This window comes from Triturus cristatus, chromosome 4_1 (assembly GCF_964204655.1).
Source record: "Triturus cristatus chromosome 4_1, aTriCri1.1, whole genome shotgun sequence".
In the NCBI taxonomy this organism is placed as follows: Eukaryota; Metazoa; Chordata; class Amphibia; order Caudata; family Salamandridae; genus Triturus; species Triturus cristatus.
This window is the reverse complement of record NC_140585.1, coordinates 444,066,378-444,089,092: the sequence shown is the minus strand read 5'-3', so window position 1 is coordinate 444,089,092 and position 22,715 is coordinate 444,066,378. Positions and strand designations below refer to the sequence as shown.

Below are 22,715 nucleotides of genomic sequence, written 5' to 3'. Positions count from 1 at the left end.
CAAAGACAGGATGGGAGAGAGGATCTGGGCACGGCTCCAATTACACTTGAATAGGCTGTGTACTGCCTCCACACAAAGGGCTGCATACCCCCTGTCGTTAGTATGCAGCCAGGAAGGCAGGGCACTTGTGCACTTCAAAGTCCTGCCTCTAGAATGTTTCCCCATTTCTAAGCTACAACTGAGTATAAGTATTAGACCTCAGACACCAACTCTTCAGTACAGTTCTTGACCTGTGGGTACTCTGCCAAGAAGAAGGACTCATGTGCTGCTGAAAGGACTCCCACTCTGCTGGTTTGGTGCTCTGAAGGACTTCTGCCCTGCTGACCTGCCCCCTGCTGTCCTCTTGCCTGGGTGAGAAGGACTGTACCTGCATCTATTGAATCCAGGACCACCGGAGGGATTCCAAGGGCTAGTTTGCAGGCCTCCTCGCTTAAGCTTCTGGGAAAGATGGCTCTAACAACCTCGAACCCAGGATCTGGATACTGTCATCTGTGAGTCTACACTGCCAAGTGGTGCTAAACCAGTCTTGGGCCCTTGGAAATGGGCTCAAGGTGCTCTGCCAGCCTTTGTGGCTCCAAAGAGGCTGACAGAACTCCTCCTTTGGTGTGCAGTGCAACCCCGAGCAGAACCGACACATTGTCACTGCTGCATGGATCGGTACCACAGCAAAGACCTGCTTCGCATTTCAGCACGTCACCCCATTGGAACCACCGCCGGGTGATGCATCCTTAACACAGGCCCTCGCATCCCTCATCAACAGCAGCCTTGATGACGGGTCCAGACTCCACATTGTGGCCTTTCAGCTCCTCGGAATTGACGCTTTACCCGACTGTGCGATGCATCCTCGACGCTGGACTACACATCACAAGCCCTCGTCGATGGGATCCTCGCCGATGATGCAGGACCTTGCACCGCAGCCTTGTCGCACAACGGAACCGGCGCATCACTTTGGCTACGCGACACATCTTCGACACCAATCCGCACAATGCTTTGCAAACCAGGATTTAAGTTACTTTATTCAGCAGGCCTAACTGGGTCCTTGTAGCCGGCCCATGCTCCATCCCGGTCGACCTGAACTTGTGACTTTAGCCCGGTCTGGCACAACCAGATGTCCACAGTTGGCGCTTTGCACTTTCTGGCGCTTTCTTCACTGAAATCTTTAAACCTGCATATCTGCGGTTCTACTGATTTTTGTTGTTTTGGTCTCATTTTATTTATTAAAACATTTCTATTTTTCTAACCTCTTGTGGAATCTTTTTTGTATGGTGTTTTTCACTTCATTACTGTTTGAAGTATTGAACAAATACTTCACACATATCCTCTAACTTAAGCCTGACTGCTCTGTGCCAAGCTATCAGGGGGTTGATCACAGTTGGCTTGTGCCTCACCTTGTCAAGCCTGTGATTGCTGCTTTATCAGGTCTCACACCCCACTCAACCAACAACCCACTTTCATACACTAGGAGAACACCTACTGGCACCTGTTGGAAGGCTACAGACAGGGTTTCAACCTTTCATCTTGCTGGATGTGTACTCGCCTGACCAGAGACTCTCAGGTGGGCTTACCGATAATTTCTGTTCTGCTTACTAAAGAGGAAACCTGTTTAGATGTGTTCTGCTATAGGCACAGTATAAAGTTGTGTCTTCCTTTCCCCATAAAGTACCATGTGTAACATCATGGTCTCTCAAATCCTACCTAAGCCAGGGCATTCACCTTGCTTACTCTGACCACAGAAAGACAGCCCTCTGCCATTTCTGAAACAAATTATTTCTTCTCTATCCTCTTCCCCATATATGGAATTGGAGAGGCAAACGAACATCCCAAGTAATTGAGCAAGTTGTAGATTGCATCAGCTATTGCATGGGAATTAGTCTCGGACCAATTAAAGGCTCAGAGAACTGTCATTTCACAAAATAAAAAGATTTCAATGTGATGCTAGCTACAAAGGTGGATTTATGTTCCAAATTGCATTCACAAACATATAAACTCCATCAGGCATAGTGTAGCCTTGCAATAAAATGCTGTTTGATGAACAGTTATATAGGCATGCTGCAAATAAGATTGGCACTAAATACCTGCTGTGCTCCCCAAAGCACTCGTGAAAGAGGAAAACACTTGTCTGCGGCTAAGAAAATGAACTTTTGAAAGAAAAGAAGAGTTACCATGAAAGAAAAGAATAGTTACCCCGCTTCACTGGAAGAACTGCAGCTTTGCAAAGATGGACCACGTTGACCAGATTGCACTGGGAGGGCTATTAAGTCATGATTCACTTGAAACCCACAGCTGAAGGCTATTGGTGAGTGCCAGTCCTGTTTCTAGTGTGGGTACACAGAGGTTGTTTTTAAAAGAAAGCGTGCTGGGGGCAGATGAACAAGCGACAAAGAACACAAGGAAACACCTGCATTCCTATGGGGTGCTATATGCTAAAGTAAAAACGCACTGACAAAGCCAGTGAGTATCTCTTTGATGCACAGTATGTGATGCAGTCTGATGTTTATTTCCAGCAAACAAGATAGCAAGCTTCTATAGACGGTGCATTCACTTTGCAGAAAAATAAGTTCACAAGTTTGTCTTTTGCTGAATTTGCCTTACCGGATTTTTGTTGTATAATCTCCTGCATGTTCTTATCAGACTTAACAAACTTCACGCAGATTCCCCCAGAAGAACGACTTCAGGTTCAGAAAAAAAAAGAAAAAATGGTTTTGTCAATAATAGGTTAGGGTCCCTTCCATAGGGCGTAATGAACCACTTGCTCCATCAGCTGGAGCAAAAGCAAAAGCTGTTACTGGGCCCTGCTGGGCAGACGTCATCGCATGAACTGCTAAAGAGGAACTGTTACTGGCCCCACTGGGCAGACGTGATAGCCAAAACTGCTAAAGGGGACCCGAGCAGTGCTTGTCAAGACTTTACAAATAGCACGAGCTTGGTTTGCACATTGTATATAGTGGGGAATTGCTGCTTCGTGGGGATTGCATTCCCCAGACAGCCTCCTACAGCTATTTGGCTATGCGGGTTATGTGTTGTCGTTCACTCCATATTTTAGGGGTTACTTGGGTGATTTGGTCTGTGTGACCGTATGCAAATCTCTTTGGGTTCCCATCATGTGCCTAAGATGGCAGGTGCATTTTGCGTGGAATAAGCAAACGTAAACTGCATGCCATTTCATTGCTTCCCACGCACTCATAACCAGCAGACTGGACTACTGGAACCTACGCCGGAATCTACAAGTCTCTAATCCTCAAACTCCAGACCATCAAGAACGCCACAGCCAGACTTGTCCTCAGCATCCCATGACAAGACCACATCACCCTGCACCTACGAGACCTCCACTGGCTCCCCATCAAAAAGAGACCTGCAAGCTGCTCACTCACACCTTCAAATCCCTCCACAACACTGGACCCCAATATCTCAATGAAAGAATCTCCTTCTGTGCACCCAGGAGAAGCCTCCGCTCTGCCGACCTTGCTCTGGTCAAAATCCCACACATCCGCAGAGCCAGAGTGGGAGGAAGAGCCTTCTCCTACGTCGCGGCCAAGATGTGGAACGAACTCCCCCTCCGCATCAGACGAGCCCCCACACTGCAAGCATTCAGTAAGAGCCTCAAGACCTGGCTCTTTGGATGAGACGGAGCAGCTCGAAGCCCCCCACCCCCAGCACTTGAGACCCTCATGGGTAAGTAGTGTGCTTCACAAATCCCTGATTGATTGATGGATACTTTAGGTGGCCGTAAAAAAGGCTTAATTATTGGATATGCTGTTTACAATTACATTACAAACTTGTCACAAATTGGGATTATGTCACTCGCTGTCGCTCTGATTCGCCAGACACTAATCAACAAAAGATGCTTTTTTGTAATGTTCATCTTGGCAAATCGTTGCGCATTTCAAAGGTAAATTGACAAACCTAGAAGCAACAGAAGTGTAAAATGTCACCTGAGCTTGTCCGCATACAGAAGGGCTATGTCATATTTAAAATGTTGGCTTGTGTTTACATTGCCTCCTGTTTAAAATAGTTGTGTAGCTAGTAGCTGTCTGACCAGTTTTTTTTGCCTAGGGTCGCCCGCGGGGTTCTATAAAGACGAGACGTATCCTCCCCTCTCTGCAAATATGCATTCAAGAAAACTTGGCGTCTTATGTCCCCTTAAACTCTTTTCAGAGTGCAGCGCTCACCCTATTGGAAATGTCCCCCAGCCACCTCACGTTTTAAAGGAATGCCCGAACGTCATCCATCTCACGTTGCAAATATGCATAATGAAGAGCCGAGCACCCTGGAGCACTTTGGTTGTCAAACAAAAAAAAATCCATTGATGCGGAAGACAAGACAATAGTAGGACTCACAATGTTATGTGTCTTCTTCTAACATGAAATACTATTAGACTCGTTCATTTCTTGTCAGTTTCATTTTTTTTCTTAATCGGCGTTTACTGGGGCTGATGGAAACACAATGACAACCCTTTGCTGAGCCATCGCTCTGAATGTAAACAAAATGAGAGTCACTTGGTCATTTCAAGATGAAGCTTCAGAAAAACACTTTTGACGAAGCTCATTTTCATATGAGCGCAGTATGAATACCAGCTCTCATGGTCAGTCAGTTATCATTTGTTAATACCCAACGGCCACCAAGGCATTAACGACAAGGAAATGCCCTCGTCTTCAGTCAACACTGCTGAATAACAACACCGAGGGCTGTCAGTTTCTTCTCTGAGACACAGTATTTTAAAGTGGTTTATGTGAAACTGCCCCCCCCCCACCCCCATATATTTCAGGAAGAACACCTCGTTTGAAACACAACTTGTTTTTATAGCACGGTGCCAGTGGCCTCTATTTTTGTTGATATGTTTCACTAGATATGTCCTTTGGGTGTATAAAACATCGGATGAGTGGTGAGCACAGTCTGGTTCACAGAGGCGTGGTCAGGTAACCAATGATCGGAGCGGGAACTGAAAGCACCCTTGGCAAAAATGTCCCACCCAGCCTGCTCCCTCTGCCTCTGGCTGCCCATCCCTGGAGGTGGACTGTGCGCCGGGTGTCCCACCCAGGCCCAGCCTGCTCACCTCGCCTCTGCCGCTGACCGCGGCCCCCGCAGGGGGCCACTCGGCGGTCGGCGCCTTAGTGGCCCCGGGGCCCCGGTCACCCCTCCCCACTCCATACTTCGGGGGGGGCGGGGGCAGGGTTCCTGATCTGTGCCCCCCTCCGTGTCAGGGGCCGGAAGTGACGCGAATGGCGCGTCACTTCCGGGCCCAGGTGTGAGGGGAAGGCTATTTAGCCTTCCCCCACCCTCACTGGCGACCTCTTTGTCGCCCACCTCGCCTATTTATCGGACGCCGAGCCGTCTCGCGGGGATCGTCGTCGCCGTCGCCTATCGTGCTGGAACTGCGGAATACTCGGTGAGTTGCCGTCTTGCCCTCTCGCCCCGGCCCTGTCCCTGGGCAGTACCAGGATACGGGGCCCTGTGGTCGGAGTACCACGGGCGGGGGGGGGGAGCGTGCACAGAGCAAGGCTCGGGTAGCTTTCGCTTCAAGAGCGTGCGATCGTTGAGGAAATGCTGTGTTTGTCGTGTTTCCCGCTGCCACTGTTGGTTAGCGCAGGTGGGGACGCAACCGTGCCGGCTACCCGGCGTCCATCGTCATACGGGCCGCCATCTTGGGTGTGGGGCTTAGTCTCGCGCTAGAGGAAGGATTATGCGTAAGAGCGAAAGTATATTGCAGGTCCGCACTCCCAAATGGTTTGGTGTTCCCAGGGTGGTCCTGCAGCGCGTCTCGGGGCCGCGGTCGCTTTTGTGACGCGGGATATATAACTCAATCCCCCAGTGGCTGTTTGTATGTAAAGGCGGTGCGAATTCGGGGTGATCATTTAAATCTCCCCGGGCCGATGTATGCAGGTAAATGCGGTGCTACGCGCTCCTATACCTTCGGGTCGAGCTTGCGCTGGGAACCGGGTCAAATCTCTTAGTCTCCCAGCGCCCGCGTGGGTATGTAGTTACGGTGCTCGGTACAGCGCCCAAGTCCTTCGGGCGAGTTTGCGCAGGGGCTCTGGGCAAATCCTTTAATCGCCCCGTGCCCGAATTTGTATGTAAGTACGGGGATCAGGTATAGAGCTCCATGGCCTTCGGGTCGAGTTCATGCTGTGACCCCGGCCAAATCAGTCGCCGAATCTGTCGCCGAGGAAGGTTGCGTGCCTCGCGGTGGTCGGAGCACGCGGGCTCCATGGTAATGTTGCCTGCTGGTGACAGGTGCGATTCCCATATAGTCCTTTATTGATTTTAGGGAAGTCATCCTCCACCCCCCCTCACGCTGCTTGCGCGGCCGCCTAGGGTGCAGGGGGCGGGCAGCAGGTTTCGTTTTCCGGGGCATAATAGTGCGCTGTCGACGAGGAAGGTTGCGTGCCTCGCGGCCGTGGCGCCGTCCTTTACTGGGCCCCCCAGGTGGCGTCTGCACCGGCGATTCTGGGCAAACGTTTTATCTCCCGGGCTTGAATTTGCGAGGTGTCACGTCGGCCCCGGGGATTCTGGGGCTAAAACGAGTATTACCTCTCGGGGCCGGCACGTACAAGGTGTTGCGCCCGCTCCGGGTCTTCGGGCTGAATCAAGTATCTCCCCGGGCCTGACTGGGCCAAATCGGTTACTACCCCTGACTGTGCGATGTAAATGCGGTGCCCACATGTAAGCGCTGATTACACACGGTTCGCGCCACATGAAATGGGCAATGTATTCCTCTGTGGCCTGGCTCGGCCCTGTTTGGTTTGTTTGGTGGGGTCTGGGGGGGGGGGGACGGCACCCAGCAAGCATAGCGAAGGCCCGGTCCCACAGTAGGCTGGTTCGGGTGTCCCAGCAGGGAGCGGGTAGCCGCCCTCAATCCGCATTGCCCGAGAGTTTGCGGGTAGATAGTAGCAAGGGGCCGATCCAGGGGGCTATGCATGGCGTCCGAGAGTGGCCTGAGCAGTGAAGGGGGATCGCGGAGTTGCGTTGTAGTGGCCCGGAATTGGTAACGATCATCCTGGGTCGGGGAGGCGGGCTGCGCTTTGTGGTCGCGTCTCCCCTTTTGGGCAGCGCGGGTACTACCAGGAGCGATAGCTCAATGGTAAGTCTTGTGCCTGTGGTTATAAAGGTTTTCACAGGACAAGGGTTCGAGTCCCGCGAACGCGGTCAAAGTGTCATAAGTTGGCACAATTTCAAATTCTTGTACAATTAATTTGGTGAAGACAGTGAGTTGGCCCCCGTGCCTGAATATGTAATGTAAAGTGTGCCAATAATTTGTAGGCATGCTACAATAAAGGCAAGATTGTAGTGTGGAAGGTAGTGTGGGGGTGGGGCGCAAGCGAGTACCATGTTGCTTGCTGAGGGCAGACGCAAACAGGGTGTGCATGGTGAAACGTGATGTGTATGAGCACCTGTGTCCTCTCCCCCCCCCCTCCAATCACCCCCCCCCCCACCCTTTATCTTGCGGTACAGCCACGCCTTTTTTCGTGTTTGCATTTCTTGCGCTTATGCTGGTTTCTCTTGCAGTACATTCGTCCGCTTTCACGGACCGGAGGATTATTAAGGGGCGACAGAGAGACGTGAGACAAATACCATCCGTATTGTGGGCTCAGACGGGAGTAAGTACGGGCAGTTGGGGGATGGGGGTACCTCTCGGAGTAGCGTGTGGCGCTCAGGAGCGAAGAACTAACCTCAAAGGGGGTGAATAGGCGGTTAACTTTCTCTCTTTCCCAATTGCAGATAAGAGAGAACAACTGCTAAGTGATGGACAGCCAAGGATTATCCCCCCCCCTTTTCACACCAGGGACACAGGTTGAGGAGTCCGTGCCGGACAATTCGGAGGAATCACGGATTGCCGCTTTCTTGGAGCTGACGAGGGCCAAGGGTTTAGCTTGGGCGACGGAACTGTTGAAAGCCAGTACCCCCCCAGATTCTGGGATAGCGATGGACGGTCCAGCTACGGATAAGGATGTAGGGGAGGTTGCGGGCCCGTCACGGTCGAAAAGAATCCGCCGCCCCACGAGCAAAGACTTCCCGGTTGAACAACCACCGGCTCGGAATAGAGCGGCCCCTCCTCACAGGGCCTCAGCGCCCCCCCAGGCGGCGGTTAGTTTGGGGACGGGGGCGCTCAACGGACTGCCTGGCCCGCCCCAGGCGACATTTGCCTCAGCAGAGGATGTGGGTAAGCTTTCAGACACTTTAAAAGACTTCATGGCTGAGGTCAGAGCCGGTCTGCTGCTTGCCAGGTCACCCCTAGGGGTTGGTCCGCCCGCCCCACCGCCGCCGACTGTCCTCCCGGCGCCGGGGGGCTTCACGCAGGTGTGGTGTCAGCCGCCGGCTGCGTTGGAACCTCCTCCGCGGCCCACACCCCCAGCTGCTGCTGTGGCCGAGAGCGCGGCAAGTGCGGTCGATACTGCAGTAGTAGTGGTACCGACGCCGGCACCGACGCTAGCAGTAGCACCTAAGCCCCTAGTTACCACGGCCCCGCTAGTATCGGGCCGCTGTTCACTCGCTTGGATGGTCCCTCTAGTGGCCAAAGAAGGGATTTGGCGCAGGGAATTTATTGATATCTTCACCCTTCTCATGCATGGGGCGGAGGGAGTAGATACCAGGAGGATGGGCAACAAGGAAGAGGACAAGCGGGTGCGGTACCATGTATATCCCACCAAAAATATTGTGACTTGGGGCCAGGCCTTTGCCATTTTTGCAGCAGTAATAGTGGAGAAATTCCCAGATGAAGGGCCTGGTCTCTTCCACTATGCAAGCGTGATTACTGAAGAGGCTGCTAAGGGTGGGGGCATGGGATGGTACCACTACGACTGTGACTTCCGCAGACAGAGAGCAATCTGCCCAGATCTTGAATGGGACCAGTTGGAGGTCCGTTTATGGGTAAAACACATGGGCAAGCATACTGAGGGGTCTACGACGAAGTCAGGTACAGAGAACGGTGTAAAGAGCAAAGAGAAAGAGGATAAAAAGGAGAAGAAATGGGAGAGCAGGAAGTCCTTTCGGGGCGGGCGTGGGGGGGGTCGCAGGCCTGGCTTTCGGGCACGGTCTTCTGGAACTTGCAGGCTCTTCAATGCAGGGTTCTGCTCCTGGGACAAATCATGCCGTTTCTCCCACAACTGCAGCGTGTGCGGGGCTCCCCATGCCGCTACCGCATGCTCCAAGCGCGACTCCCCCGACAAGCCTTCATCAAGCAAGTAGCCCGGGGGGTTTCCTCCCTCCTGCGCTTTGGCCCCCTGCGTACACATCTGCCAGCGCGCATGTCCTAGCCCCCCACGATCATGTGAAGGGGCCCTCTCCCATCTGCGTAAAGAACCTCCTCAGCGCACTCCGCGGTTACACTGGCAAGGAAGGGTCCATCATTTCTGAGGGTTTCTTAGACGGTTTCCGCATTCCTTATCAAGGCCCCTTAGTGAGCAGGGATGCGGAAAATCAGAAATCAGCTAGGGAACACCCGGAGGTAGTGCGGGATAAAATAGCGAAGGAGGTATCTTTGGGCAGGGTGGCGGGCCCATTTTCCTCACCCCCCATGCCCCACTTTGTGATTTCTCCCCTGGGGGTGGTACCAAAAAAGGAGCCAGGGGCTTTCCGACTTATCCACAACCTATCACACCCAGAAGGGGATTCCGTGAATTCCTGGTTGGACGAGGGTCAATGCTCAGTGTCTTACTGCTCCCTAGACCTGGCAGTCGACATGATCAGGAGGGCAGGGAAGGGAGCCTGGTTGGCCAAGTCTGATATCGAATCGGCCTTCCGGCTCTTGCCAGTACACCCGGACAGCCAACACCTTCTGGGCTTCAAGTGGGGGGACCAGGTCTTTTATGATAGGTGTATGCCCATGGGATGCTCGGTGTCTTGTGCGTACTTTGAGGCGTTCAGCTCCTTCCTACAGTGGGCCTTAACAAACAGGTATGGCATTGAGGGAGTGACCCACTACCTGGATGATTTCCTGTTCATCGGGGGAGCTGACTCGCAAGAATGTGCGCGGGCACTGCAATGTTTCACGGAATTGGCAGGACACTTGGGCGTACCTTTAGCTCCTGGTAAGACCGAGGGTCCGGCGCAGGTTTTGGTATTCTTGGGCATCGAGTTGGACACGGTAAAGGGCGTGTCCCGACTCCCTGCGGATAAGGTACAGGCCTTGCGTCAGGAGATCTCCGATCTACTGGGTAGGGACAAGGCTACTCTAGGCGAAATCCAATGCCTGCTAGGGACCCTGAATTTTGCGCTAAAGGTCATACCCATGGGGAGGGTCTTTGCACGCAGGCTAGCTAGGGCGACTGCTGGTATAAAAAAGAAACATCACTGGGTCAAGCTGGGGACAGGGCTGAAGCAGGATCTGGTGGTATGGAGCGAATTCCTCGCCTGCTTTAACGGGACGGTGATTTGGAAGCAGCCCTGGATTGATAGTCAGGAACTTTGTCTTTTCACAGATGCCTCAGGCAGGGAAGGTTTTGGGGCTATCCTGGGCGAAGAATGGTGCGCGCAGGGATGGCCCAATGTTTGGCGCAGGCGTAGGATCACCAAAAATATTACGGTGTTGGAGCTCTTCCCGATTGTTGTTGCATTACACCTATGGCCGGCGGCATTGTCAGACAGAAAGGTGGTGTTCTGGTCTGATAACATGGCGGTCGTTCAGGCAATTAACAACCAGTCCGCCAGGTGCCGGCTGGTGCTGTGCTTACTAAGGGAGTTGGTCCGGGCTTGCCTGCGCATCAATGTGGAGTTTAAAGCCAGGCACATTGAGGGGATTCAAAATGTGGCAGCTGACGCTCTTTCTCGTTTTCAGTGGCTCCGATTCAGGGAGGCCTGGCCGCGGGCGAGAGCGCAGATGACCCCATTCCCGGACCATCTATGGAGGATCCTGCAGTGGGACTGAGCCTGAAAGCGATGGGAGAAAGAGCTCTGGCCCCAGGTACCAGAAAGCGTTACAGCGCCCACATGGCAACATTCAGAGCAACTTCTGTAGCACTGGGTACTTCAGGGGCTGCGATGGTGTCCCAAGTCAGAGCATTTCTGGTGTGGGCGAGGGGACAAGGGAAGAGCCGTTCATGGGTGGGCAGTCACCTGGCAGCCGTAAGCCACGACACTAGGTTGTCTGGCGGGGCGGATCCCACTAACTCCTATCCCATACGGGCCGCCTTGAAGGGTTGGGCTAGGGAGGAGCCCAGGGCCCCTGATAATCGAGCGCCCATTGATTTTGAAATCCTGAAAGGCATGCTAGGGGCTCTCGAGTTAGTCACCTACTCTCATTACGAGGCCACGCTGTTTTCTGCCACATTCTGCTTAGCATTCTTCGGGGCTTTCAGAGTCAGTGAGTTAGTGGCTAGGTCCAAGGTCGACTGTTCAGGGGATGCGCTGGCAATTTCAGATGTGTCTATCTCCGGGGCATTGACCATTCTGTTACGCAAGTCCAAGACTGATCAGGCGGGGCGGGGGATCAGGGTGGTTCTCCAGCCCCTAGGTGATCCCAGGTTCTGCCCAGTACAATGGGTAAAGGCGTTGTTGGAGCACAGACCGCCTGGCCCTGGTTATCTTCTGTTACATTCAAATGGTACCCCTGTAACGAGATACCAGTTCGAGCAGGTAATCAGGGCTAGTTTAGCCAGGGCGGGGCTCGCCCGGCCGGACAGAAGGTATTCCAGCCACTCCTTCCGCATCGGCGCTGCCACCGCCGCTCACCTGGCGGGTTTAGAGGCCGCTCAGGTGAAGAAACTGGGGCGTTGGGAATCTGACTGCTATAAGGTATATGTTCGCCCGTGAGGCAGCTTTTGGTAATGTGTTGTGATTTATGGTGTGTATCGTTGAAATCACCCTTTCTGATTAAATAACTTGTGTGTACACCATGTCTCCTCTTTTATTAGGACGAGTGGTGTGGGTGATCGGGCATTCATTTGTCGCCCGGGCGGCCCAATGGGCATTGCACCGAAATTGGATGCGACACTTCCCTCAGACCAAAGTGGAATGGATGGGGGTGCCGGGGATGAGATGGTTCGAACTCAGGAATAGGATCGAGCAGAGACTAAGAGCACACGGGTCCACCTTGCCCCACCTGTTGGTGATACACCTGGGCGGTAACGACCTTGTTACCCTGGGGAGACGATTGCTGTTATTAGCCATGAAAAGAGACTTAGGGGAAATCTGCAAACGTCTGGGCGAGTGTGAGATCGTGTGGTCAGAGATCATCCCCCGCAGGTCCTGGCGGGGAGCTAAATCCTTAGAAGCGGTTGAGCACTCCAGGAGGCGCATTAATGGAGCAATGCGTAAGTTCACAGCCCAAAGGGGTTTGGGCTTTATTCGACATGAGATGATTCGGGGGAACGTAAAGGGGTACTTCGACTTGGATGGAGTACACCTCTCCCAAATAGGCATGGACCTGTTTTTATTGGATTTGAGCGAAACATTGGTGAATAGAGGGTGCAGGTAAAGAGCTAGGTTGGTGGGGGGCCCTGGCTGCGACGGTTAGCCGCCTCCAGGGCTGTGGCGGAGTTACAGGGCGATCTGGAAGCAGGCCGGTACAAAGGGTACCTCTGCGCGGCACCACGTGGTGCCTGAGCCAAAACGAGGAGCCTCCAGAGAGGTCCCGGAAGCCGGTCGGCGCCCCGCTAGGCCTGTGGGCGGTTGTGGGCCTGAACAACCGGGGGTTTGCTATGCGACGCTCCGCCCCGAGAGGGGGGGTGTGAGTAGAATCTCAACGGCACGTGATCGAAAAAAGACTCACTTGGGGGGGCAGCACTCGCGGGTCGTTCCCGTGCTGCCCGGCTCATCAGGCGGGGCAGGTGTAGTAGATGGCCGCCTGCCCTTGGATCGCCCGTAAGATAACCCACCTATTACATATCCTGGAATTATGTAATAAATCCTGCAGCATTTGTTACCCAACTACAACTGTTTCTTGTGTCTTCTTTGGGTAACCTAATTTGGGGGAGGGGGGTAAGCGGGGTGCCCCTGGGGGTACTATGCCGCTGACCGCGGCCCCCGCAGGGGGCCACTCGGCGGTCGGCGCCTTAGTGGCCCCGGGGCCCCGGTCACCCCTCCCCACTCCATACTTCGGGGGGGGCGGGGGCAGGGTTCCTGATCTGTGCCCCCCTCCGTGTCAGGGGCCGGAAGTGACGCGAATGGCGCGTCACTTCCGGGCCCAGGTGTGAGGGGAAGGCTATTTAGCCTTCCCCCACCCTCACTGGCGACCTCTTTGTCGCCCACCTCGCCTATTTACCCTCCCTACCGCTTACCCGGCGTGGTGTGGTGGGGTGGGGTTTTTGGCTGAACGTTTTAATGTTTTTCTTTTCGTTGCAGGCGGAGTTACAGGGCGATCTGGAAGCAGGCCGGTACAAAGGGTACCTCTGCGCGGCACCACGTGGTGCCTGAGCCAAAACGAGGAGCCTCCAGAGAGGTCCCGGAAGCCGGTCGGCGCCCCGCTAGGCCTGTGGGCGGTTGTGGGCCTGAACAACCGGGGGTTTGCTATGCGACGCTCCGCCCCGAGAGGGGGGGTGTGAGTAGAATCTCAACGGCACGTGATCGAAAAAAGACTCACTTGGGGGGGCAGCACTCGCGGGTCGTTCCCGTGCTGCCCGGCTCATCAGGCGGGGCAGGTGTAGTAGATGGCCGCCTGCCCTTGGATCGCCCGTAAGATAACCCACCTATTACATATCCTGGAATTATGTAATAAATCCTGCAGCATTTGTTACCCAACTACAACTGTTTCTTGTGTCTTCTTTGGGTAACCTAATTTGGGGGAGGGGGGTAAGCGGGGTGCCCCTGGGGGTACTATGGCTGCCCATCCGTGGGGCGGACTGTGCGCCGGATCTCCCACCCAGCCAGCTCCCTCCGCCTCTGGCTGCCCATCCCTGGAGGTGGCCTGTGCGCCGGATGTCCCACCCAGCCTGCTCACCTCGCCTCTGGCTGCCCATCCGTGGGGCGGACTGTGCACCGGATCTCCCACCCAGCCAGCCTGCTCCCTCCTCCTCTGGCTGCCCATCCCTGGAGGTGGCCTGTGCGCCGGATCTCCCACCCAGTCAGCCTGCTCTCTCCGCCTCTGGCTGCCCATCCCTGGAGGTGGACTGTGCGCCGGATGTCCCACCCAGCCTGCTCCCTCCGCCTCTGGCTGCCCATCCCTGGAGGTGGCCTGTGCGCCGGATCTCCCACCCAGTCAGCCTGCTCCCTCCGCCTCTGGCTGCCCATCCCTGGAGGTGGCCTGTGCGCCGGATCTCCCACCCAGTCAGCCTGCTCCCTCCGCCTCTGGCTGCTCATCCGTGGAGGTGGACTGTGTGCCGGATGTCCCACCCAGTCAGCCTGCTCCCTCCGCCTCTGGCTGCCCATCCCTGGAGGTGGACTGTGCGCCGGATGTCCCACCAAGCCTGCTCACCTCGCCTCTGGCTGCCCATCCGTGGGGCGGACTGTGCGCGGGGGAAGTGCCCCACATCCTAGACCTAGAAGCAAGGGTGCCATGTAGTGGGAGGGCTGCTGTGTCCACTGTTGGCCCGAGCCCAGGATCATGATTGTGGACAGAGTGCTGAGCGCGTGAGGCCCAGAGATTGTCTGATGGTTTTATGTCAAACCGTATGGAAGTGGCGATGTCCATTCTGGAAAAAATTACAAAAAATGAAATACAAAAATGGCGCAGAAGAGGTAAAATTCACGATTATAGAATTCGACTCAAAGCGATTACCGGAGGTTGAGATTAATTCTAACATTCATTCCACCAATCACTTTGTATGCCGACTTTATGAAAGATCAAAGATGTCACCATTTGTGTTTAATTTAGTGACGGCAACTTTAGGTGTAGGTGTTGTAGTTGGTGCTTGATCGTGGTGATGTACAGCCTCACTCGGTTTGGAAGCAGGAAGCGCTGCAGAAGTCTTGCCTCCTGCCTTACACTCAAGGACGTCGGACCCCTGAGCTCTCCCCGGGCCCTGAGACAAGCCCCTGCTCCCCGCGGAATCCACGCCAGCGAGTGTCTCTGCTGTAATAGTCTGTCGTTAGTCCTGTTAATTGGGACAGGGCAAAGTCAAGCTCATCAATCTAACGCGTCCACGATGGGTTAACAAACTAACCTTTTATAATCAAATCCGAGCAAAGGCCTCGCTCGGGCTGAGGCTCCCAGGCATCACCTTGAGATGGCGCATTCCCCGCAGAGACACAGGCTCGAGTATAAATAGACTCTTCAGTCTGTTTAATTTAGTAGAGGGTACATCTGTCACCTTGCCAGCAGCAGACCGTGTGCCGCCATCGGCAGGCACGGAGAGGTGAAAACAACCTATCAACAGACACTTGTAGGAAATGCAGCAGGTCTGGGTGGGAGGGGTGAACTCTGCTACTCTGTCTCTCATTCGGGCAGACCCAGCAGGCTTTTTTCTGCAAGCATCTATCCCGAGTTTCCGGACAATTATGTTCGAACATCTTGGTATATTCAATCAATCAATCAATCGATCAGAACTTATAGAGCGCGCTAATTACCCGAGGAGTATCCAGGCGCTTGCGGAAGGTGACGAACAGCCTGTTACCCTGTCACAGGTGACAGCAATGTTTTCTGAACAGTCCTCTTTTTAGGTCTCGCCTAGACAGCGCTTGCGCTGTCTCTACGAGACATGCAGTGTACACTTTAGTGAGGAAGTTTCTGTGGAAGCTCCGCCCATCTTTTATATTGGCTTAGGTCAGTAACTACAGTCTTCCTATTGGTTTAAGGCTTGTTAGTCCCGCCTCATGACGATTAAGTCGTCATTTGTATCCTTCCAAGGCTACTGACCCCTTTACCAGCGCACTTCTTTCTGACACGCGGCCTAATCCGTCTGGAAGCGTGTGAGCGCATGCCCAGTCCTTGGAAGAAGAGGCGTGTCAATGCAATGTCACTGCCACACTAAGTGTTAATTCAATGACAAGACCAAAGACTAACAAATGATGCTTATCTATAATTGATTAACGGAACCATCTCACGGTATACGTTACCTAAGACTGTTAGAGCGACATTGAAAAAATTGTTAACAGGCAAAGTGTGACAGCCCAGTTCAAGTACTTTGCTGCCTTACACCTAAAATAGTGAGAAATATCGTTAAGTCGTTTGTGAATGGAAGATAGATACCTGTCACAGTGCATAGGATTGTGGGTATGCATCTGCCCTGCTCAAGTCCCGCATGACGCTATCAGCAGGTCTACACGCCCATTAGGGCAAAGTCTCGCGACGTAACTGCTCTTGCACTGACAGCTCCAGCATTGAGTGAAGAGAGAGGGGCATGGCCATGCAGCCGTGCTGCTGGCAGACCCCAATCGCCCCCTTTCTCCCCCCCCCCCCCCCACAGGACGACACCATGCGAACCCGCATCGGCATCCACAGCAGCCCAAAAAATAATAAGCCCAGCTAACTCCAGTAAAACAAACATCATTTGTAAATATCTTTATATAGTAATGACATCGCCGCTCACCCGCTGCCCCCCTCCCCGTTCGTGCCTTCAAATGAGTATAGATAATAAACAAAGCTAAAATCAAAATGATCACACGATATGCTCTTGAAGAATGTAATCATGCAAGAACGAAACCGTGGCTGCTCTGTAGCAAAGCATTGTGGGAATGCAAATTTTCCACGAGTACGGTGCTTCCTGCAGACGTCATTTCCCCGTTACATATATGAGGGTGCAGTACCTCAGGTGATTACTAGGTGTCCCTGTATAGTCAGGCTCTACACAGCCTGCCAGGACACATTGAAAGAGCAGGAGCACTCCATAGTTTTAAGCGCAATCCTCCAGTTGTTGAAAATTATATTCATTAATTTGTTTCTTCGCGGGTGGTGCAACCCTACCACAAACCTCACGTTTCCAAACAACAATTAAAAGGGGAGCGCGTGCCCTAATGAGAATTACGCGCACGCGATGACGGGGTCTTTTCTCGAATTGCTGTGGCCTAGCTTTAAACAGAAGGCAGCGCGCGAGCTACTTCTCGGATTCCCGCAGGATTCCTCCAAACATTTAACACAGTATCTTTATCACACGGAGTACAGTGAACGACTCAGCACCACATTCCAGTCTCTCCACCCGGCAGCCAACTAGCCCAGCTGAACTGTGCGAACCACTTCACAGTCAGCCATTATCAGCCTTAGGCCAGTCGGGCCGGGAGAAATGCTCCATATATTTAACAGTATATTCCCATTCCTGTCACACAGAAAACAGTGGATGAAGACAAAGGGTTGTCTTTAATAGTACAAGAAACTTAAATCACGCCAATGTTATGGGGTGTAAATGCACATCAAACGTTCTCAAGTATAGATAATAAACAAAGCTAAAATCAAAATGATTACACGATATGCTCTTGAAGAATGTAATACATGCGAGAACGAAACCGTGGCTGCTCTGTAGCAAAGCACTGTGGGAATGCAAATTTTCCACGAGTATTGTGCTTCCTGCAGACGTCATTTCCCCCGTTACATATATGAGGGTGCAGTACCTCAGGTGATTACTAGGTGTCCCTGTATAGTCAGGCTCTACACAGCTGCCAAGGTTTCAAACTGCTTCTATGTGACATTTACATTATTTCAGTGTCATACGAGGCAATATTTCTCTCCATGTGTTCCCATACCTGGCGTGTCACGCAGCTTGGTGCTTACTTTCCCTCCATATTAAACAATAGTAGATGTTTCGGCACCCAGGCTCATATGCTGCATAGCTAAATACATACAAGGTCCCAAAGGCGAGACCGGTGCATTGCAAATGCTTGTTACATGTGTGTCTGCTGCCCCAGGACCAGACTCTGATGCTACTGTCATGTGTGTCTGCTGCCCCAGGACCAGACTATATTGCTACTGTCATGTGTGGCTCCTGCCCTCAGGCCATGATGCTGCTGTCATGCTTGGCTGCTGCTCCTAGGACCAGGCCTTGATGCTGCTGTCATGTGTGGCTGCTACTCCCAGTACCAGGCCATGATGCTGCTGTCATGTGTGGCTCCTGCCCCCAGGCCATGATGCTGCTGTCATATGCGGCTGCTGCCCCAGGATCAGGCCATGATGCTGCTGTCATGTGTGGCTCCTGCCCCCAGGCCATGATGCTGCTGTCATGTGTGGCTCCTGCCCCCAGGCCATGATGCTGCTGTCATGTGTGGCTGCTGCCCCCAGGACTGGGCCTGATGCTGCTGTCATCTGTGTCTGCTGCTCCTAGGACCAGGCCGTGATGCTGCTGTCATGTGTGGCTGCTACTCCCAGGACCAGGCCATGATGTTGCTGTCATGTGTGGCTCCTGCCCCCAGGCAATGATGCTGCTGTCATGTGTGGCTGCTGCCCCCAGGACCGGGCCTGATGCTGCTGTCATGTGTGTCTGCTGCTCCTAGGACCAGGCGTTGATGCTGCTGTCAGGCGTGGCTGCTGCTCCTAGGACCAGGCCTTGATGCTGCAGTCATGTGTGGCTGCTACTCCCAGGACCAGGCGATGATGCTGCTGTCATGTGTGGCTGCTGCCCCCAGGACCGGGCCTGATGCGGCTGTCATGTGTGTCTGCTGCTCCTAGGACCAGGCCATGGTGCTGCTGTCATGTGTGGCTCCTGCCCTCAGGCCATGATGCTGCTGTCATGTGTGGCTGCTGCTCCTAGGACCAGGCCCTGATGCTGCTGTCATGTGTGGCTGTTGCTCCCAGGACCAGGCCATGATGCTGCTGTCATGTGTGGCTCCTGCCCCCAGGCCATGATGCTACTGTCATACGTGGTTGCTTCCTGCAGGCAATGATGCTGCTGTCATGCTTGGCTGCTGCTCCTAGGACCAGGCCTTGATGCTGCTGTCATGTGTGGCTGCTGCTGCCAGGACCAGGCCATGATGCTGCTGTCATGTGTGGCTCCTGCCCCCAGGCCATTATGCTGCTGTCATGTGTGGCTGCTGCTCCTAGGACCAAGCCATGATGCCGCTGTCATGTGTGGCTGCTACCCACAGGCTATGATGCTGCTGTCATGTGTGGTTGCTGCCTGCAGGACCAGGCATGATGCTGTTGTCATGTGTGGCCGGTGCCCCAGGACCAGGCCATGATGCTGTCATGTGTGGCTGCTGCCCCCAGGACCAGGCCTGATGCTGCTGTCATGTGTGGCTGCTGCCCCAGGCCATGATGCTTCTATCGTGTGTGGCTGCGTGCCCCCAGGACCGGGCATGATGCTGCTGTCCGGCAGAAGGTAATCCCAGTAGTGGGATACATACCTTACCCTTTGTAGCAGCTTAGCTGGTGAAGCTCAACTTTTTAAGGGGAGACTCACTTTTTTTTACCTAAACAAAGTGATATTATTTACCATCATTTTATTCCGTATATTTCAAATGTACTGACTAAAAAGTGGCAATTGTACTCATTGGCTCTGACATGCTTTACTCTTCGCCCAGCTGTGAAACCACAATCAGCATACTAGAGTAATACCTAGATTAGTTGAACGTTTGTACTTAGAAAAAAGTTATGTTTGTATGTATATGTTATTTCAAGAACACAAACCTAGTCAAAAGACAGTGAGGTGCTCTACATGGTTAAAGTCAAACTTAAAGTCAGGGAGCAATAGGAGGGGAAGCTGAGTTGTCGATGGTTAATGCATTGTGATGTAGTGTTCTTTGAAGAGGAGAGATTTCAATTCTTTCCTAAATTGAAGCAGAGTTGGCGCGGTCCAATGTGTAGATAAGCGAGTCACAATTTTGAATCCCGGTAAAACCCAGTCAGTCTTCCATCCTCAGCCTACCATCTTCTCGAAGGTGGTAAATTCAGTTTGGGCACATCCCAGTCATCCGTCTGCATTTCCTAGGGTGGTAAATCAAGCACCATAAATTGTGAAATAGTAGCATCCATTATTTATAGCATGCAAAGCTCTGTGCAAAAGACAAATTATTGTGGTCAGTTCCCTACACTGAGGCATGTGAAGAAGGAGAGGCCAGTGGATGAAAGCCACCCCTCTTCCACCCATGTTTGGTGCCACAAATCCAGGTGAGTTGAGAACTATGGGATACAGCCCCTTTTACCTCAATTCCAGTGGTGGAAACTGCATATTTCCTCTGGCTGGCAAATAAGTGATGTTTGCCATGTCTGAACCTCCTGACTGCCCATAAGTGTATACTGTGTGCATGAGAGTACCTGTGTGTAAGAAGTGGGCGATTCCTGGGCAGGGACCCTTCCACCCCTATTGATATGAGGCTCTGTGGCTGGATAGGGTGCCACAGCATTTGGTGATTCTCACTTCTACTGTTTCTCCTTCTCCTTGCAAGCCCCACTGTGCTTCCGCTCTGATTCCATCCTTCTTAGAGAATTCATTGTGAAGCCAAGTGCATGCGTCTGGTTTCTGATACGCATGCAGTAAATGAAACTGGCAGTATGGTATGTTTCTCTTTGAGCCTGAGCTAAATCATTTTGAGCAGGACAGCGTGTGTTCTGACAAGAGTGACACTGAACAATGAAGTGGCCAAAGCCATGGCCCCTTCTAAAAGGAGATAGCTCCCTTCCCCAAACTTACATCCTGTGTTCTGTCTTTCTGGGGAGAGGAGACATCAGCAACAGCACCTGGCTAGCTAGGAAGTGTTTGGGCGCAAACAGAAATACAATAGGGAGTGTCTGGTTGCCATGGAGTCGAGGCACACATGAAAATGCACTTTATCTGATTGGAGCGCACTTAAGGTTTGAGGATTGAAAATTATTTTAGCATTCAGCTCCAGCATTTTCAAGCAGGAGCAATACTTGCCAGAAGGATTGCATAACGGGGCACAATCACGGGGATGACAGCCTGCAAGGGTCAGCAGACCACCACCATGTTTGTAATTGTTATGCGGCCCATTGGAGGAATGCATTCAATTATGCGATGTTGCAAACTCACATTTTTACATTATTAAAAAAAAAAAACAATTGGAGCTACTCAATGTTCTGCTATAAACTGTACCTCTTCCCACAAGTGAAGCAAATATCCCACTGATCTATCAGTTTCTACAAGCACAAGCACTGGCCACTCACACTACATAGACACACCCCCCCTTCACTGCCCACAGCTACTATTCTCCCTGGCACCTATCAAGCATCATGGAAGGATGTCCAGGGACTTCCTGGATCAGGAAATGGGCCGATAATGGGATTGTGGTTTTTTAGTATGACTCCCGTATTCATGGAAAAATGGAACACTTAGTCCTACTAAGAATAAGCAAAATTTTGCAGAAATTTACAGAAATTTAATAAAAAACATACACACCCCTACTAAGGCATTGCCTGCTGGGATTTTTATTTTAGCACATGGTCACCGGTATGAATCCTGAAGAGCCACCAAGCCTTTCAAGCTCCTCAAATTAATAGGATTGAGTTTGATTTAAAAAAATGAAACTGTCAGTGGATCCAAGAGACCCCCTTCAGAGGTGTTATGCACATAACAATGTTCATATCAGTAAATAAGAGAGAACATGTTTCAGTTTGTTCTATGACATATTCATTGGACAAACACTTCTATACTCAACCTTGCCGGAGTTTATAGCAACAGTAGTCGCCACTGTTTGTGCAGCAACATCCTCACCGCCTTCGTGAATCAAACACACTGCATTGGCAACATCTTACATCTGAAATATGCTGTCAATCACACCTTTTCCAAGAATCACTTCTTTATTCCCTTTCCATACACAAAAGGCAATCCCTTTTGTTGTTCTTTCCCAGCATCAACAAAGCCTAATAGATCTGGCTTCAATGTGCTAAACATCATTTGTACCTGCAACGCATGCAAACAACATTTATGCATGTCTGTATTTGCATACGTTAGCACATTAGAGCCAGACCAGTTGGCTTAGCCAGTACTTGTTACATTTGCAAAACTTACTTGAAATCTGTGTTTTTGTCCTTATAAAATGAAAGAAGTACAAAAACAGACATGCCTGTGCCCATCTCACTGTTAGTACTCCACCCGTTTACTACAAAAAAACAGAATCTTTGTATTGTCTGTATTAATGCCTGTTTAGTTACTCCGTTAAACCATGAGTAAAAGCAAGACTGCCCCAGCTCTTCACAGGGAAGGGCACTGACCACATGACCTCTCTTTCATTTGACCTTTAGCAGACACCACGATACTCTGAGACAAAGTGCGTGTGCTCTCTGCGGAATTACTGGAAGCCAATAGCTGTCCTGCAGCAACAGTCTGTCGTTATTTTTGTGTTATTAATTGTAGCAGGGCAAGGTCAAAAGCATTCATCTGATGGTTCAATGAAGGGTTAGCAGCCCGGCCTTTTATAATTAAATACAATTCTTGGGTCAGGCTTGGCCTTCAAAGCTTCACCTTGAGAAAAGACTATTCCCTGCAGAATACAGAAGGGGGTATCTGGGCTGAATCATTTGCTGTAATGTGCATCTGAGACCTTGCCAACAGCCAAGGGGCGTGTGACTGACAGCCATTTAGAGGTGAAGGAAACCTAAAAATAGAAATTCATTACAAACATGTATAATTCATGTGCAGTAGCACAGTTTAAAAGAAACAAAGTCTTCCTGGATTTTATTAAACATTATTACTTGGACCCTTTACATTTTCTGTATTACAATACATCCAATTTAGCGAACCACACACGTAATGGTTATGGGATATTTGGGGTATTGCCATTATTGGTAATGCTAATTATACAAATCACTTCACTCCCAGCACCTTAGGCAGTATCACCTGGTCTTCAGTAATTCCACAGTAAAAAAAAATAAGCATTGCTAAATGCATCAGGTTCCGCCTATGGGATTAATAATACATTAAGAGGTGTGGGAGCAGTGTATGAGTGCAGGGAAAATGGTGTGAGTG

The 22,715-nt window shown here is 51.8% G+C and overlaps 1 long non-coding RNA gene across 1 annotated transcript in view; it reads right to left on the bottom strand.

The window, feature by feature from the left end:
* LOC146855098 (uncharacterized) overlaps positions 1–13,919 on the bottom strand; it is a 339,896-nt gene extending 325,977 nt beyond the window's left edge. The window contains exon 1 of the long non-coding RNA XR_014980786.1: positions 13,871–13,919. This is a non-coding gene — a long non-coding RNA (uncharacterized LOC146855098). The remainder of the gene's footprint in view (positions 1–13,870) is intronic.
* Between the last annotated feature and the right edge of the window lie 8,796 nt (positions 13,920–22,715).